The sequence below is a fragment of the Schistocerca nitens genome, chromosome 7 (genome assembly GCF_023898315.1).
Source record: "Schistocerca nitens isolate TAMUIC-IGC-003100 chromosome 7, iqSchNite1.1, whole genome shotgun sequence".
In the NCBI taxonomy this organism is placed as follows: Eukaryota; Metazoa; Arthropoda; class Insecta; order Orthoptera; family Acrididae; genus Schistocerca; species Schistocerca nitens.
Window position 1 is genome coordinate 322,837,467 of NC_064620.1, and position 16,745 is coordinate 322,854,211.

A 16,745-nucleotide genomic window follows, 5' to 3' on the forward strand; every position below is an offset into this window, starting at 1 on the left:
TAATATGCACAGCCTACAACTAAACGTGTTGATTGACACAAGTGCAGAATTGAGTGCTACGAGTCAGGGACGAGCTATGAGTCGGGGACGAGCTACCAGTCGGGGACGAGCTATGAGTCAGGGACGAGCTACCAAACTGTGCACTGCCATGTAAAAGATGCATACTGTGCTGGTTCCGAGAGAGGCTTTTTCTGCTACTTTCCAATGCCTCGGATGGATGGATAAATAGCTGGAACTATTCTGGAATTTGTATATATCATCGCCACCAAGAAATAACAGAGTCCAGCAATTCTACCTGCAATTCCACCTACCAACATGCAGTTGCCACCACATTGCGCAATCATTGCATCGGAATACTACAGTGATGTACAGTGACGGATCAGCTTAACGGATGTCTTAGTGTGCTCAAATATAACGTAATTTATATCTGAATTTATGTACCTACCTTGATTTTTCTCCTCATCATAACACCTCTCAGGTTCCTCTCCATTTGAACTAAAGCGATATCCGAGTGTCCTTACTGAAAGTTCATTAAAGCCCAGTGTTTTGCTAATTGATGCCTCTTGAACATAGTAAAAAGAAAGTTAAAGTTAATGTGGCTTGCTGAAAATAATTTTCCTAGTATAACTGCTTATTAATGTGCTGTTGCCAACTGCAAAATTAAAAGTTCTTAAGATTGATGCTTCTAAGTTTTGCTTAGCAAATGATCACCTTGCTATCTGTAGTAAATTCTAAAAGGTGATTCAGTTTCTTGCAATTTTGTAAACATTGTGTTTCGCTGTAGTAAAAGTGGAAAACTGCAATAGTAGGAAATTATATGTTCATGATTGCTAGGTGTTTGTCTCTCTTGTGTATTGGAAGTGCATATTAATAGTGAAACTGGATCCACAGTGTGTCTAGTGTGTTAATGTTCGGTAACAAGTAATGGAAAGACCACTAATTATGAAAACCATAATATCTTTATTCAAATGACAATGAGAAGCAACCTGGTAGTGGATTCCAATTAACTTTCATTTTAAATAGTAAAGTATTTAACTGAGAGAGACTTCACATATGTACAATTTATGATGCTGCAGTGAATGTTAATAGTAATGATATAAATACCATTCAGTTTGAACAAGTCCTGAAAGTAAAAGAATGTTTCGGTATCTCTTATAATTTTGCAAATAGTTTCTGCTGCTCTAACTGTTAGTTTCAATCTTACCGTAAACATATGTATGTGTCAGAGTTCATTGCACTCGCATGTGGCCAAGTATAGGTTGTGTTTATCCATTAAAGTTACTAATAACTATTTTCTTGAACGAGAATGTTAATCATTCTTTTGCCTAGTTAGGCTGGTGACCGTTTTCTTTATCAGTTAAACAGTGCAGATAGGCAAAATTTTGTTTGTTACCTTTCAAATATTTACGTAATTCTGACTTTCATTTCCGATAAGCCACCTCCGTTAGGTACAACACGGTCAACATGACAAAATTCCTCTCAGAGGGTAACACTGCTCTCTTGCTTTATACCATAGTTGCTTTAACAAGATAGTTCTATTTCACGACCTGCTTCCAACTTTTAAGGTTATGGTATAGCAGTAGCAGACGGTAGTGTTATACGTGGCTTTTCCATGACAGGACTACTTGTTCTGTTGGGGCACAGTACGTAAACCAAATTTAGTATTTCATAATACAAGCTACGTAAATGCTGTTGCAGTGTTATATGCTGTATCTGGAAAAATATTTCAGTTACTGAATGACAGACCTGGTATCGTAGTTATGCCAGTAACAGGAGTGAAAATTATCGATGCTACTGGGAAGGCCAGTAAACTGGTCACAAAACAGATTTTTGTCAACTTCGAGATATGTGGGGCACGATTTGAACAAGAGTTTGTCGTCGTGCCAGACTTAACTGCGGAAGTAATTATCGGGTTGGATTGGCTATTAAAGTACTGTGCAGTGATTAATTGCGAAAGCAAAACTTTGACATGTACGTCACAAGATAAAACAATAGTAGTTAGTTTTGACGAGGCAGGAGATGGTGTGCATAGGCAATACCAGCCTATACACATTGTTAACTGGCCAGATGCCATTGACATAGGTATGAATTTGAACTACTGTAACGTGAGGAATCTCGGCATTGACAATAGTGTAGAAAGTGAATTGGACAGTATTGTAGGCAGTGTGTCAAACGTAGCACACGAACAAAGACAAGGCCTGCGGGAGCTAGGCCGACTTTGCTGTACCTGTTGCCATCACAACCATAGGGCATGGGGCAAATGTGTAGCAGAATTTGAGAGAATTATGAACACCTTGAGACATGAGTCTATGGGATTTTCTCCACACGAAATCCTATTAGATGACAGAAGTAAAAGTTTAGTGGAAGAGATAATCAAATTGCCTCCACGGATTGACAATAGCATTGGTGTGAAAAAAGATCGTGTGCGTGAAGTAATGAAGCTAAAATCTGATGCTCGCATATGTCGTCATGACGCTAAAGCGCGTTTTGCTAAGTTTACAATCAGAGACTTAGTACTTGTAAAAGCTCATGAGAAATCGAGCGAGATAGACAATGAAATCTCTAAATTTAAGTTTGTTTATAGTGGACCATATAAAGTCACTGGTATACCTCACACAAATGCTTATTGCTTAGAGTATCCAAGCTCTGGAAAACTATTAGGTATACGGAACATTGTAGACTTGAAATTGTACCAATCAAGAATTGATTAATACCACAGAATGGGTAACTTGTACAGGATGTAATAGAGTGTAAGATTAAAGGATTTGCTAGATTGCCATGCTTTTGCCTGACCAAAAGGTCATTAAAGAAATTGTAATTAATAAGTAATTAACTTTGATTAAATGATTTAAGAGTAACTAATTATTAATCATTTGAAAAATCCAAGCTGCAAGTTTAAGTTTTCAGCTGAGTCACGGTAGATTAAGGAATGTGAATATGATTTTGTAACTAGCTGTAAGATTTCATGAATATATGTTTTACTAGTCATTGCCGATGTACTTAGACACTGTTTTAAGTTTCAGGCTAGTACATGCGTGTGATGATGGACAGTGTTGAGTTATCCACTGTGATAGTGTTAATGGACTCCTTGAGATTACTCGGGAGTGAGTTTTTCCGAAAGAATTCAGTGAAACGGACGTTCTGGAAATGCCGTTACACAGGCGAGTGAAATCAAGCGTGCCGCACAGGCGGGCGGAACAATACTGGCGAGGCGGAGCCGCTGTCGGCTCTTGTGCCGCTGTCGGCATTCTTTGTACTTGCGAGTGCGGAAGGCGGAGTTGTTTTTCTTTCCGGACAGCTGATATGAAAGAATTCTGCTGTCAATATTTATGTTTTTTTCGATCTACTGTGTATTATTTTCTTGTTTAGCGTTAAGTGGACTCTCATGACGAGAATATTAATTATGAAAAGGTTATATAAAACGTGTATTCTATGTGATTAATTATTAATTTGCGTATTTTGATCTACCTGTTTTTATGACCATGTACTCTGATTAATTCTGTAAGTAGTATTCCATTTCTTGATAATGTTACGAATTTTAATGATTTTGGAATAGCTAAACCATTTTCTATGTTTTCTATGAATTTTAATATGTTGTCAACCTGTTTTATTTTGTGCAAGATGACAGAGTGGAATAAGATTAGGAGTGTCTCCACTCAATTATTATGGTCTAAAAATTGATTTATGTTTAATTAGACGAATGCTAAATTTTGTTGATGTTTTGAGCATATGCATTTCCGCTGTTTCTTTTTTAGGACATTTTCTGAGTCTGTTTAGGTTACACGAACATCCTCAGACAATGTGGGGCACGTGTAACGCCGGCAATGCATATCCTTCTATTTCCATCTATTGTACTATAGATTTTTCCTTATTTTGTTACCTGAAGATATGACATTTCTGTGTCTTTATATGTTGTAATTGTTTTACTATTTGTATATATATATATTTATGCATTTATGTCGATTTATAATTGGTTTGTTTTGTGAATATTATTTGTAATTTTATGCTGGGTCTGGCCTAGGGAAAACTATGCTATCGAACGATTACATCGATAGGACGTGTGGCGAACCAAAGTGTTTAGGATCTTTGGTAGTGTTAACGCTGCCGCGTGGATCGCGGGCAGAGAGGGTCTGGCTGGAGGAGGGCAGTGGAGCAGGTGTGTTGTGTGACGCTCCCGCGAGTTGCCGCGCTTTCGGGGTTTGGCAGCATGTAATTGCGCTCGACTTGCTATGATAGTTTCTGACACGGTGTCGCAGACGGGAAGCATTACCTGGCGCACATCAAGAGCCCGTTTCGCCTGGTGACCCTGTCAAGAAGAAGGCGCGCCAACATCCAGCTTCTGCAACAGCGACTGCCAACAATGAGTGACTGTCGCCACCTCCTCGATCGACGGTTTCAAACCTTCAATCAACCAACAAGGAAGACTGGAAGCACGTAAAGTTTTAGAACTGTATGGCAGACCTCAGCTTTTCAAACTGTTCCATTTTCGTAACTATAATTACAGCGACTTAGCATGAACATTTGTTGCTCATTGTCCCAATTGCATTACCAAGCAGGGTCCCTTCCTTTTCCGGAATGAACCCGAGTGTCGTTGAAATTCAAACGCCAGCATTAAAGTAATATTATTCCATTTCACTGCTTTCATTTCAAAGTTCAGTTATAGTATTCATAGCTGGCTACAATATTTAGATTATACAAGCACAAATTAAGAGTGCGAGTTTTGTTACCGTATTTTAGCTTACCTGTGACTGCAGCTCAACTTGGCACGTACTAAATTTTACTATTGTTAATTGTTAAGAATCATTGAATTCAAGTTCAGAGTTAAATCTCTTATTTCTAAATTGTGTAGATTCAAGTAGCTTTTGAAATGATTGTTGAGGTAGCCCAAGAGTAACCGTATTTTACTGAATTTCGATGTGCTTCAGAAACAAAGCTCACTATTAATTTCAGTCACTAAATTAACTTTCAATTTTCCGGTTTTATTAATTCTTTTGCTAAATTAAGTCAGAGTGTAGCGAAATTTATTACTTCTGACAAACTTTCAGTTTTCACACTATACGTGTCAACCTTCAGTTGCCACACTTTTAGTGCTAATTATATGTGCAATAACCTTTCTTTTTCAGTTACTATAGTAATTGTCCATAGGACTGGCGACCGTAATTTTCCCAAAATCTCAAATATCTAATTACTGCTAGTTAATTGTTAACATAACGACCGCACATTTACTTTCTTTATTAACTTTACCCTTTTTCAAAATTAATTTCCACCAGTTTTATTTGCATTTTTCCTTTCATTTAGATGCAACCCTTTCCTCCCTCATTACCAACAGATTAACTTTGGCGACGATTGCTTTTCCCAAATTTCCATTAGGTACACGCGGTTTAATTTTTCACTGTCATTAAGGTCGATAAGTGAGGGGGAGGTTACACGTGGCGACCTGGTGACAGGACAATCTTCAGATTTGAGGTTGTTCTGGACACGAATTTTGCATTGTGCAAATCTCGTAACAAAGTACTGGTTATGAACATGTCGTTATGTCAGCGAGAATAAGTAGTGGGATGAATCCTAATTAGATTTGAGATTTGTCATTTATACTGAAAATTTGTAAAATGAGTGAAGGCAACAATTACCAAAATTCCGGAAGGCATACTTTAGGAAGACAGTGGCTATCAATGTTGTAGATATTTTTTTATGCTAGTATTTCTTGAAGAAACAGCGGCTGAGTGGATCTACAATTGTGCCCACAAGAAAACTAGATCAGCTGTTCAGAGAATGTTTTGGGTAGTAAAAAGACGATTTCCCTGTTTGAGCTTAGGACTAAGACTGAAAGTAAATCATGCAGCAGTTATAATAGTTACACTATTTGTCTTGGACAATATGGCTGTTAACACATCAGAACAGAAGCCTGAAATTAATGACAACCTATTTGCTGGGAGAAGAGTGTGTGCAGAAATTCCAGTACCTGCAGAACATGAAATCAACTGGGGTCATAATGCAGTGAGAGCGGTACTCATTAACAATGTATTTATGTAAGAATTGGAATACATGTGCAAAGTCTGTCAGTTTGAAAGCAAATTTTCCTTTCCTTTCTTTTAGTTGTAAATACTCCTCCGTCTCCTGGTTATTGAACTCTGTATCATAACAAGAACACCATGAATAATATTATAAACTACCTATTACACAAAAAATTCGCCTCAAAACATTAACCAGAGCATATGAAAATATATACAAAATACTGCATCCAATTTGGGATGAAAATCTCTCCACAAGGTAATTCCAGTAGGCCACATACCAACAGAAAACGAAGGTAACGGCAGTCACAATGCAATGAGTGCGAAATTTATTAACAAGGTATTTATACAAAAAGTTACAAGATTGGAAAAAATTTACAATGTGTCGGTTTAAAATCTGATTGTCTTTCCATTTTTTAAGTTCTAGTTCTTTAATATCTTCATCTGTTTTAAGGATTTCGATTATTATCTCATGTTCTGCAAGCGAGCACTGTACTTTGATGTTATGTTCACTCTCGAGGAATTCTAATCTTCTCTTGTAAAACTGGTATTTCTTGTTGAGAATATTATTTGTTCTTTTGTATTTGGGACGAGATTCTGACACCATAACAGAATCGTGGCTAGCTGTTGCGCATCTACCTGTAATTGAGGTTATTTTCCATGCAAAATACGCCGTGATATTGTACTGCAACAGTAAATTTATTACATTGTTTATGTGCTTTATCGTTCTTACCAGATCAGTGTAAACATTCTCTCCTTTGCTTTCATCTTCATTGTCATCAACAAGAGCAATGTTTTCATTTGAAGTCACAGCTGTCTCCTCGTTTACTGATGTTGTGAATGAACTGCAACCAATGTTACATGAATCTGTATCAGAATAAGAACGTAACGAATAACATTATGAACTTCCTTTTATGCAGCAGACTTGCTACAAAAGATTTTATGCGATCGTATCAAAATGTTTACAAACCACTGCACATAATTTCAGGATGAAAATCTGCATCGTCATCATAGAGGTCGGAAATTGGAGAAAATCGTGGCTTCAGGGCTACAATTAGCTTTCGTCCACTTTTTGTAACAGTGGGCCTTATGAAATTACTACCACCATTTTTATACGTTTCAACCTTAAAAAGATTTAACACTGTTTCTGCTCGAGTTTACATACCACAGACATAAAAAATGGAATGTAATAATTGGAAAGAACATCTTGATATTATACCATGCCATGCGATAATGCTTTCTTGGTCCTTTTCTTAACATTTTGGTTACACATTTTCAAACTCACCCGATGTTACGAGAGTTAAAGTCATCAGCAACTTCTCTCCATGCCTTCACCATGTCGGTCACAGTGGCTTTATCTGTCTTTTGTACTCAATTGTATCTTTATACTGGCCCACCACAGTTTCCAGATGTAAATCTTTTTGGTATTGAGAAAAGTTTGAGGATCACTTCTTTTTCTGTTTACTTGCTTCCATAGTTACAGCACGATACCGTCGATGAGAAATACTGTGTATCTATGATGTGCGATAAATATCTGCAGTCGAAGTGCAATAATCTTGTCGATAGCCGATTTCACCCATGGTGCCAAGCATGATACATGTTACGTCAGATCAAATCTGTTCCAAGTTTAGTATTATACAACAGAGCTGAGTCCTGAACGTAGCTCAGTTTCTGATCTAGTGTTAAATTTGATCTCTAGTCAGAAATGTTATACAATCGGTCCTCAACGTCTATTTTCGTGTTCAAAATTAACATTTCTGATACACAAACGTGTTCTGGTTTAATTACAGTATTGTTTTAGTTTTGTGTGCCTGGAGATATATTTCTTGTTGTAGATATTTTATGAAAGTTGGTACACATTCCCATCTTTTGGCATCTAATTTCGTTTGCTTTTGTTTCGATTACATTTTCTTGAATGATTTCTTTGAGATATTTAAATTGTGGAACTCATTTGTCTCCAGGAATTTTGGTGCTTGTTTATCGTAGGTTATGTAATCTGTCTTTTCAAAACATGTCTGTAGAGCGATTTTTCTGCGGTTCCTTTTATAAATTCAGTCTAATACTAAGCTTATGAAATGTCACATGTTAATATTACCGTATTGTCTGCAAGTGTTAGGCCATCTATAGATAACTTGCCTCTAGCTTGATTGTTCAATTTTGAGGACCGATTTCTGTTTGCGCCATTTTTGTATCACTTTTGGAAGGACACTGTTGAAAAGTAATGGAAGCAGCCTCCTTGCTTTACTCCTATTTTGGTTTAGAAAGGATTTAAGAGTTCCTCCATAATTTTAACCTTGGACTATGACTGCAAATATTTTAAGATCTGGAACTTGTTCTTTGAATATTTGCAAGAGTCGTTCAGAGTCAACTGAGTCAGTGGCTTTTTTGAACTCAACGAAAGTGAAGACAAAATTGCAAATGCTCTGATGTCTCATAACTAGCTTCAGGTTCAAGATTTGTTTTTTTTTATGAATAACCTGGTCCAAGTCCTGTTGGTATTCCCGAAATTTTCGTTCAGGTTGTTTCTGCGCTTCATCAAGAAGACATTGAGATAGAATTTGTATGCAACAGGCATTAGTGAGGATCCTCTGCAGTTATTTATATTTGTTCTGTGTCCTTTCTTCAGTAATGGATGATTCATCCATTCACGTTTTTCCAAGCTTCTTGACTTTGTGCTGTTTGCCAAATGTCTTACATGATTTTGGCAATTTCTTTTATTTTGTCTGATCCTGATGATCTGAAGATTTCTGACATAGTTTCATCTTCCCCTGATGTTTTACTGTTGTTGAGTCTTTTGATCTCTTAATTTCTTCTTTATCTGGTGGTAATGAATTTGGGTTAGTGTCCTCATTTCCTTGTGGTGGGAATCTCTGTGCGGTTTCTGGACAGTTAAGCAGTTCTTTGAAATACTTGCAACTTCCTTGCAGTTTCCTTGATTGTTTAGAGCGAGTTGGCCGTTTTCTTCCCTGAAGCAGAGACTTCATGGTTGATATATAAATTTTGTATGTTGTTTCTTGTAAAGACTATTTTGATTTCAACTAATTGACCCTTCTTGCATAACTCTTCGCTTTTTATGATTTATTTGAAAGTCTCTTTCCTCACTGTCATGACTGTTTTGTAGTTGTCTTGTTTCTTATTGCTGTTCTAGCCGTTGTAACTATCTTTCTGAGATTGATTTTCATATCGACCTTCTTCTTTCCACCAAAGGTGCTTTGTCCCTTTCATCAGAGGAATTAGTGTTTATTCTGTTTAGATCAATTTGCTTTTGAGGTATTGACAATTGTGTGACCACTTTTTCTTTATTTCTTCCATGACAGGTCTTTGGATCCTACTAGTTTCAAATGTTTTTTTTTGTGAATCTCTGATGTTTTAAATGTAGTTTTACTATTATCCGATAATAGTCTGCTTCTGTGTTTGCACCCTTTTCTGACTTGGACTTTCATAGTTTCTCTGTGGTTTGAATGTGAGATTACAACATAGTCAATTTGAATTCACCAATGAGTGAGTTTTGTGATGCCCATGTCATCCATTTTGATGATTTATTTTTGAATGGTGAACAGTTCAACTAATCTTCATCCATTTTGTTTGGTCCATTTATCTGCTGGGAACTTTCTAGCAGTTTTTTTGCACTTTCTTCCTTAGGTGTGCATTGAAATCACTCAGCAGATTTTGACATATTCTGTGGAATTGTAGATACTGTTTCTTCTAGTGCTTCTCATGATTTGTCTATGTTTCCCTCTTTGGTTTCATATTCTTAACTGATTGGCTTCTGTACACTGGCTAGTGGATGTTTCATTTGCACACTTCAAGAGGTTGTCATTAGTTTATTCTTTAAAAGGTTTACATTTGTTATGGAGGGATGTATATCTTTTTTGAGTGCAGAAGTCACCCTTAATTGTGGTATTTTTCCAGTATTCCTTTCTCTGTTTTACTTTTGAAAACTCCATAGTTTCCAACAGGCCGGCCTGAATAGCCAGTCATATTAACATGACCACTTCTGGGATGGGTAGGTGTGGTGCTCCCATACTGAATTCGCCCAACAATTTGCAACAAAAGAATCATTTTTTTCTATCCAACATAAAAGATTCAAACACTTCAGCATAAGCTAGCCAAGGCATGTGTGTCTGTGCTTCCTTCTCCATGTCCAAAAGATGTGAAAATGAATTAACGTTGGAAACTGCATGTTACTCATACGTGGCATCTCTCATCACTACAACATAACTTTGTTGCAAATGTGGTGGCTCCACCATCAGTAACCGTAGTAAGGGAGAAGGAGACTCTTTGGTTAGTGGTCAGATCACAGGTACGAGACTATTTATGGTTGAGTCAGTTCATTCTGAACAATAGCCACGTGTGCAAGGGCTTTTCTCTGTATCATGGTGCCAATAATAAAGTGCATGTTACCTACAATAGCTGCCTTAGTTACTCCACTATGAGTATTCCTACTCAGATCTACCACATGTATATAATTTTCAAATAAAAATGTTCAAGTCAATGAAGAAGAATTAAGTGCAATATGGATGCTAAAAATTAAAAATCAGACATCATATGTTTCCTATTCAGGCCACTAAAATTAGCTCCAAGAGAAGGGGGTTGCCTCCTGAAAATTAATGGAATTATAGTAACTGTTTTAACCGCTAAAGTAGGCCTCTGATATGAATAATCTGAGTATGTCCCCATTTCTGAATGGAGCTTCAACTGTGATGAAAAGAAAATCACCAAAATTTCTGTCCTTTTTTTAAATTCTTCAAAAACTAAGTGTTTAATCAAAACAGCCAAGATTACCAAAAGTGTATAACATTAAAATCTGTGTCAACTGACTATAAAAACATTGCTGTTTTGTTCAATTTTCCTACAGAAAAATTACATCAGAAAATGGCAATTTTTCACAATTTGCGAAAAACAGTCGTTTCGTCGAATTGACCTATTTGTCGCAAAATCTAATAGGAGAATAGTTGTAGAGCATCAACTTGTGTTTTTAGAACGTCAGGAAAAGTGACAAAAACCTAGCTGGTAAGTAAGTATCGTTATTTATTCAGTAATAAATAAATCATCATTCGATGTTCGTTCTTATTCGCTTACTTTTCTGTATACTCACGTTCCCTGCCTACGTAGATATCTAGAAATCAGAAAGAGCAGTTTTAAAAGTTGTTTGGTGTCTTTAAAGATCTAACTAAATTTGAAAAGGTGGAGGTTATTGTAGATGTAGGACTTCTGTTGCATCAGGAGACAAAAGAACTATTTTCTTCCATAATTATAAGATATGTAAATCACATCAAATTTTTATATGGCAGCAAGGTCATGACAGTGTTCAATGAATATTCTGATGTGACAAACTGACAGGAGCACAAAATCGGCTGAGCAGCTGCATAGAGTCACCAAAATAAATGCACTAACTGTCACATTTAGTGAGACAACGTCAGTAGCTATGCAAAAAATTTGTTTCTATCGAAGAAACAAAATAAACAGCACATTTCTTTATCGTTGCACAACTTCAGGGTGAGCACTTCAGTATTAAGCGAGGTGCTGAAGACGCCAATACTGTAATTATAGCTGCTACTGGAACCTTGTTTGGCACTTTACGCAGTTATTGTTGTAGATGACACTGATCTTTTGTGATTCTGACCGCTTCATCCCCATTGTCCCCCAACATTTTTCTACTGAGCACAGGCAAAGGCAGACAAAGCGACATAGTCTAAAGCCCTGTAAATTTCAAGTTGTCTCAAGTATCGAGAAACAACATTGTGTGCCTGCATGATTTCAGTAGCTACAATAAGCCTTCGTCGTTTTTTGGCAAAGGAAAGCAACCTCCTCAAGACATTGAAGACGAAATACGACGATTGAATGAAAAGTAATGCCTTCACCTTCGTTAATTGGGTTTGGATGGGAATATTTTAATAAATCAAACGCAGAAATAATCCTTATAATGCGGTCTTTAGTTACCAATATTCACTTTTCCACATAATCTCCAACCAGTTGGATACATTTCTGCCAACGATGAACAAGTTTTCGGAAGCCGTCACGGGAGAAGTCGACACTCTATTTCCGCAACCACAGTCTCAAAGTTCTCTCAACGTCTTCATCTGAAGCATAATGATGTCCCTGCAGATCGTCTTTCATTATTGGCAACAGATGGAAGTCAGATGGTGTTAAATCTGGACTGTACGGTGGACGCCATACGTTAGTGAGATTCAGTCTCTGAAGTTCTGCTGTGGTCGCACATGAAGTGTATGGTTTGGCATTGTCATGCTGCAGGAAAACATTTCCCTTTTGCTTTCGGACCCTTGTTAGCCGTCGTTTCAGAGTTCTCAGCGTCGTGATGTACAATGAATTTATTGTTGTTCCGCAATCAAGGAAACTAACACGGATAACACCACCTGCATCACAGAACACTGTGGCCATGATTTTTCCAGCTCAGGGCTACGTCTGGAATTTCTTTATCTGGGGCCAACCTTTGTGTCGATATTCCATAGACCAACATTTCATCTCCAGGTCTTAATGGTGTACCCACGTTTCGTCTCCTGTCACAATTTAACGGAGAAAGGCGTCACCTTCATTCTCGTAAATTTCAAGTCTGCGAGCTTTCATTTCAGGAGTCAGCATCTGGGGTACCCATTGTGCACAGATCTTCTGATAGCCAAGCAAAGCAATAATGTGACCCACATGTTCTTGCGAAATACCGATTGTGATTGCCATTTCTCTCTGAGTGATACGACAATCGTCCTGAATCAATCTGTCAAGATTTTGCTTGGTGAAACTCGGTGGTTGCTGTCACAGGATGTCCAACTCTTTGTTTGTCATGCAGGTCAGATGTTTCTGCCCCAACATCTTCAAAAAAAAAATGGTTCAAATGGCTCTGAGCACTATGGGACTCAACTGCTGAGGTCATTAGTCCCCTAGAACTTAGAACTAGTTAAACCTAACTAACCTAAGGACATCACAAACAACCATGCCCGAGGCAGGATTCGAACCTGCGACCGTAGCGGTCTTGCGGTTCCAGACTGCAGCGCCTTTAACCGCACGGCCACTTCGGCCGGCAACATCTTCAAACTTACTCGCCCAACGACGCACAGTACTCTCATCAACACACTCACCATAAACTACTTTCATTCTCTGATGAATCTCCTTTGAGGTGACACCTTTTGCTGTTAAGAATTCAATGACTGCACGTTTCTTAGATCGCATTGACCGACTGTCTGCGCAGGGTTCCATGTTTTACACTGTAATAACACAACGGTTCAATGCTAAGGCTTCCCGCCAATTGAAGCTGTAGAGGAGACGCTACAGAACAAGCCAGTACCTGCCACATGTCAATGCTGCCAACCGTTGAAGAGTTACGAAGGTGGGGGCATTACTTTTCAGTCAATCCTCATACAACCACATAAAGCCGCAGAGATATCCAGCGATTCCACTGCTACTGCTGATGAGACTGATGAGGCTGGAGAGAAGTTCATAGCAGCCTTGTACTGTGAATACGTAGTAAAGCCATTAACTGTACTTTGTTAGTAAATCTTTGAAAAATATTTATCAAATATATCATTCAACCTCACCTCTTTGTCCCCTACAGAAGCAACTGCTCGATAACATTCCATGAGAACGTATTTGCAGGTGATGGCATGGAAAAACAACCTGCTAGATCCATTGCAATTGGTTGGAAGGCTACAAAATTCAGCCTCTTGCCAATTCCTACTACTAAGGAAGTAACATCTGTAGAATTGTGCAAAACCATTTACTGCACATGTGGCAGCGTACCATGGAGATTGTTCCTGCAGAAGAAAATAGAACTAAGTTCCAAGATGCTACTCCAGGCAGGTGTAAAATGAATGTGTGCAACAGAAAATACTGAACTCGAAAATCAAGATTTGGCCCTGTCTGACTATCCCCTAAAGCAGATCTTATGACCTCTTAATTGTGATATTATTTCCTCCTTCTTGCTCTTTAACATATAAATTACAACCTAAACATAAATGAATGATTAAGGCACTAGTAACTACTAAATGATAAATGTGGTTTCTGCTTATACATTTATTGTAGATTAAAAACCCCTTTATATTACAAATGTTTATGCCTCGTATTTCCTAACTACCATTACTGATCAATTGCCCAAATCTACCCCTTTTTATGGCTATACGATCTACTATAAATAACGTGAGATGACTGACATCATCTATGTACCAAACACTAGAAGATACTACTTTCAAAGATGATCTACAGTGGTGAGCAACCACAGTGGAAATAAAACTTACGTGATCACATTGTTTAGCCCTGTAGCCCAAATAAGCCGAAGCAATTAACAATTAGCAATATCACTGCATGTACTGCTTCTAGTGCGTCAGAGTGATGGTTCTCGTACATGTCTGCGATGATGGAAGAACTCCAGCCACAAAATAAACTCTTTCAAACACTAGGACGGCAGCAGGTGGTCCTCTGACTAGTATAATCTAATACTGTCTTCTCCTCTCAGAGCTCTACAGACAAGAAATGTGAACTCCTAGCCACAAGGACGGAATTCAGATAACGTCTCTACTTGAGTATAGACAGAAGTGCTCTCAATCACTGAACGCTGCATACGCAAAGATGACTCCCTACCTGGAGGCGAAGTCTAAAATCATATAAGTTCGCAGAAGAAGTGCTATCAATCACTGAACTCTGCGTACTCAACGATGACTCCCTACCCGGAGGCGAGGTCCAGAATCATATAAATTCGCATCAGTACAGTACCTAACCGTCCTAACTGTAAGGTGTGAAGTTATAGCCACCTTACAAAGTGTACCAGTGTTTGCAAATTCTGCAAAGGCCGAATCCCTACCAGTGTTTCAGCTGACATCTCTGTTATTGACATTGATGGCTGTGACATAGATAATGGCATTTTGGAAAAAGAAGGAAGATCCCCCCAACTATCTGAATATGGAAGAAATGTAAGAATTAGTTAGTTTTACTTTGAGCCTCGAACTTTGTGTGTGTAAAGAAATAATAATGTAAAATTGAGAAAAAAGAGTGAACATAGCTAAACGTTAATATCTCAAATGTAACTCAATTTATTGTTAAATGAATTAAGTTTCTTTATTCCTAATAAAATAGTGGTGAACTTAACATATTTCTTTTCAGTAGTATCTGAGTAAACAATTTGTGGCCTATATATAATATAACATATTAATACTGCTCTGCTAATTTCGTAGTTTTCAAAATTATTATCTCAATAATGTGTAATTTATGGATTATATACCAGAAACAAAAATAAAAAAGTGAACTCTGTAAAAATTCTTGGAATGGGAAGTAAAAAATTATGTTGGTCATTAACCATATGTTTTATTTATAATTGAATAATGGCAATATTTACTTACCAGCTAGGTTTTCTGTCATTTTTTTGAGTTTTTAAGAATATAATTTGATGCTCTACAACTTTTCTCCTGTAAAATTTTGAATCAAATCGACCAGTTCTCAGATGCTGCATGTTTTATAGAAGCGACGAAATGTGTGTTTTTAGAAATGCCATGTTCTGACATTGCTATTCTATACGAAAATTTAACCAAATAGCAGTTTCTGGTAACTATTTGATGCAGAATTTAATGCTCTACAGCTTTGGTAACCTTGACTTTTTTGATAAAATGCTTAGTTTCTGCGGAATCTGAAAAAAGAGCAGGAAAAGTCCGAAATTTCCGTGGTTTTCCTTTCATAACGGCTGATGTTCCACTCAGAAAGGGGGTAAAACTCAGATTATTCATATCCGAGTACTACTTGTGTGATTAAAACTGTTTCCAGAATTCCCCTAATTTTTGGAAAGTAGAACTCTAATTTTCTTGGTGTAATGTACAATTTAGCATGTTATGCACAAGTGATAATACTTAATAAATATATTATTAACCAAATGTAGTCAGGAGGAAAAAGAGGAGATGCATGCAGAAACAAAATGCCAATAAGGCTGGGCTGCAGGAAGGAAACTTGTTGCAAGTGGATTCAACTAACTCGAAGGTTTTCAGCAAGTATAATGCGCTCATTGTTGAAAAGATTTTATTTCGAAACAAATATTGTCCTCTTTCTCAAAGTAAAGGCTAGTATTATGCTGTCTTGAGATTTTCGTAACAACAGTGTTACATATAGAGGTTAAAAATACCACTACAGTTGTAAAGTTCTTTTATTATCACACGACCGGTTTTGGACTCTTATACGCCCATAAATTTCTTTTATTACACACGATTGGTTTCGGGCTATTAAACGCCCATGGGCTCAGTTGCAGATGTTCCTCCAACAGGATTGTTTGTAATGATACATATGATTAAAAAAGTATCGACATTATCGTGAAACTGTTACTGATAAAAATGATTTAGTTACAGTTAAAGTTACTTTATGGAAATAATAATACCATTACCAGCAGGGACAGCAAACCTTGGTGCCGATTAGGTGTGCTCAGGTCTGCAGCTCGTAAAACTTAATGCTGACAGACAGTATAAGCTTACAGTCACCTTTAAGATGCCATGTAAAAGTGCAATATTTATCGATCAATACTAGTTCGTTAAACAGTGAATAAAGGGTGTTTCAAAAAGGACTATACAACTTTGAAAATTCATATAAATTAATTCACCATACCTACAGAGGTGATTGTAGTGTCAATTTCCAGGGAAATACATTAACTTTTGTCTCGCTTAGTTCGCTAGTGCCGAATCGCACTGTAAGGAGCGCTAGCGCTAGTTGCTTTAAAGGTGGCTGCCTTCATTGGACCTGAGCGTGCTAGCT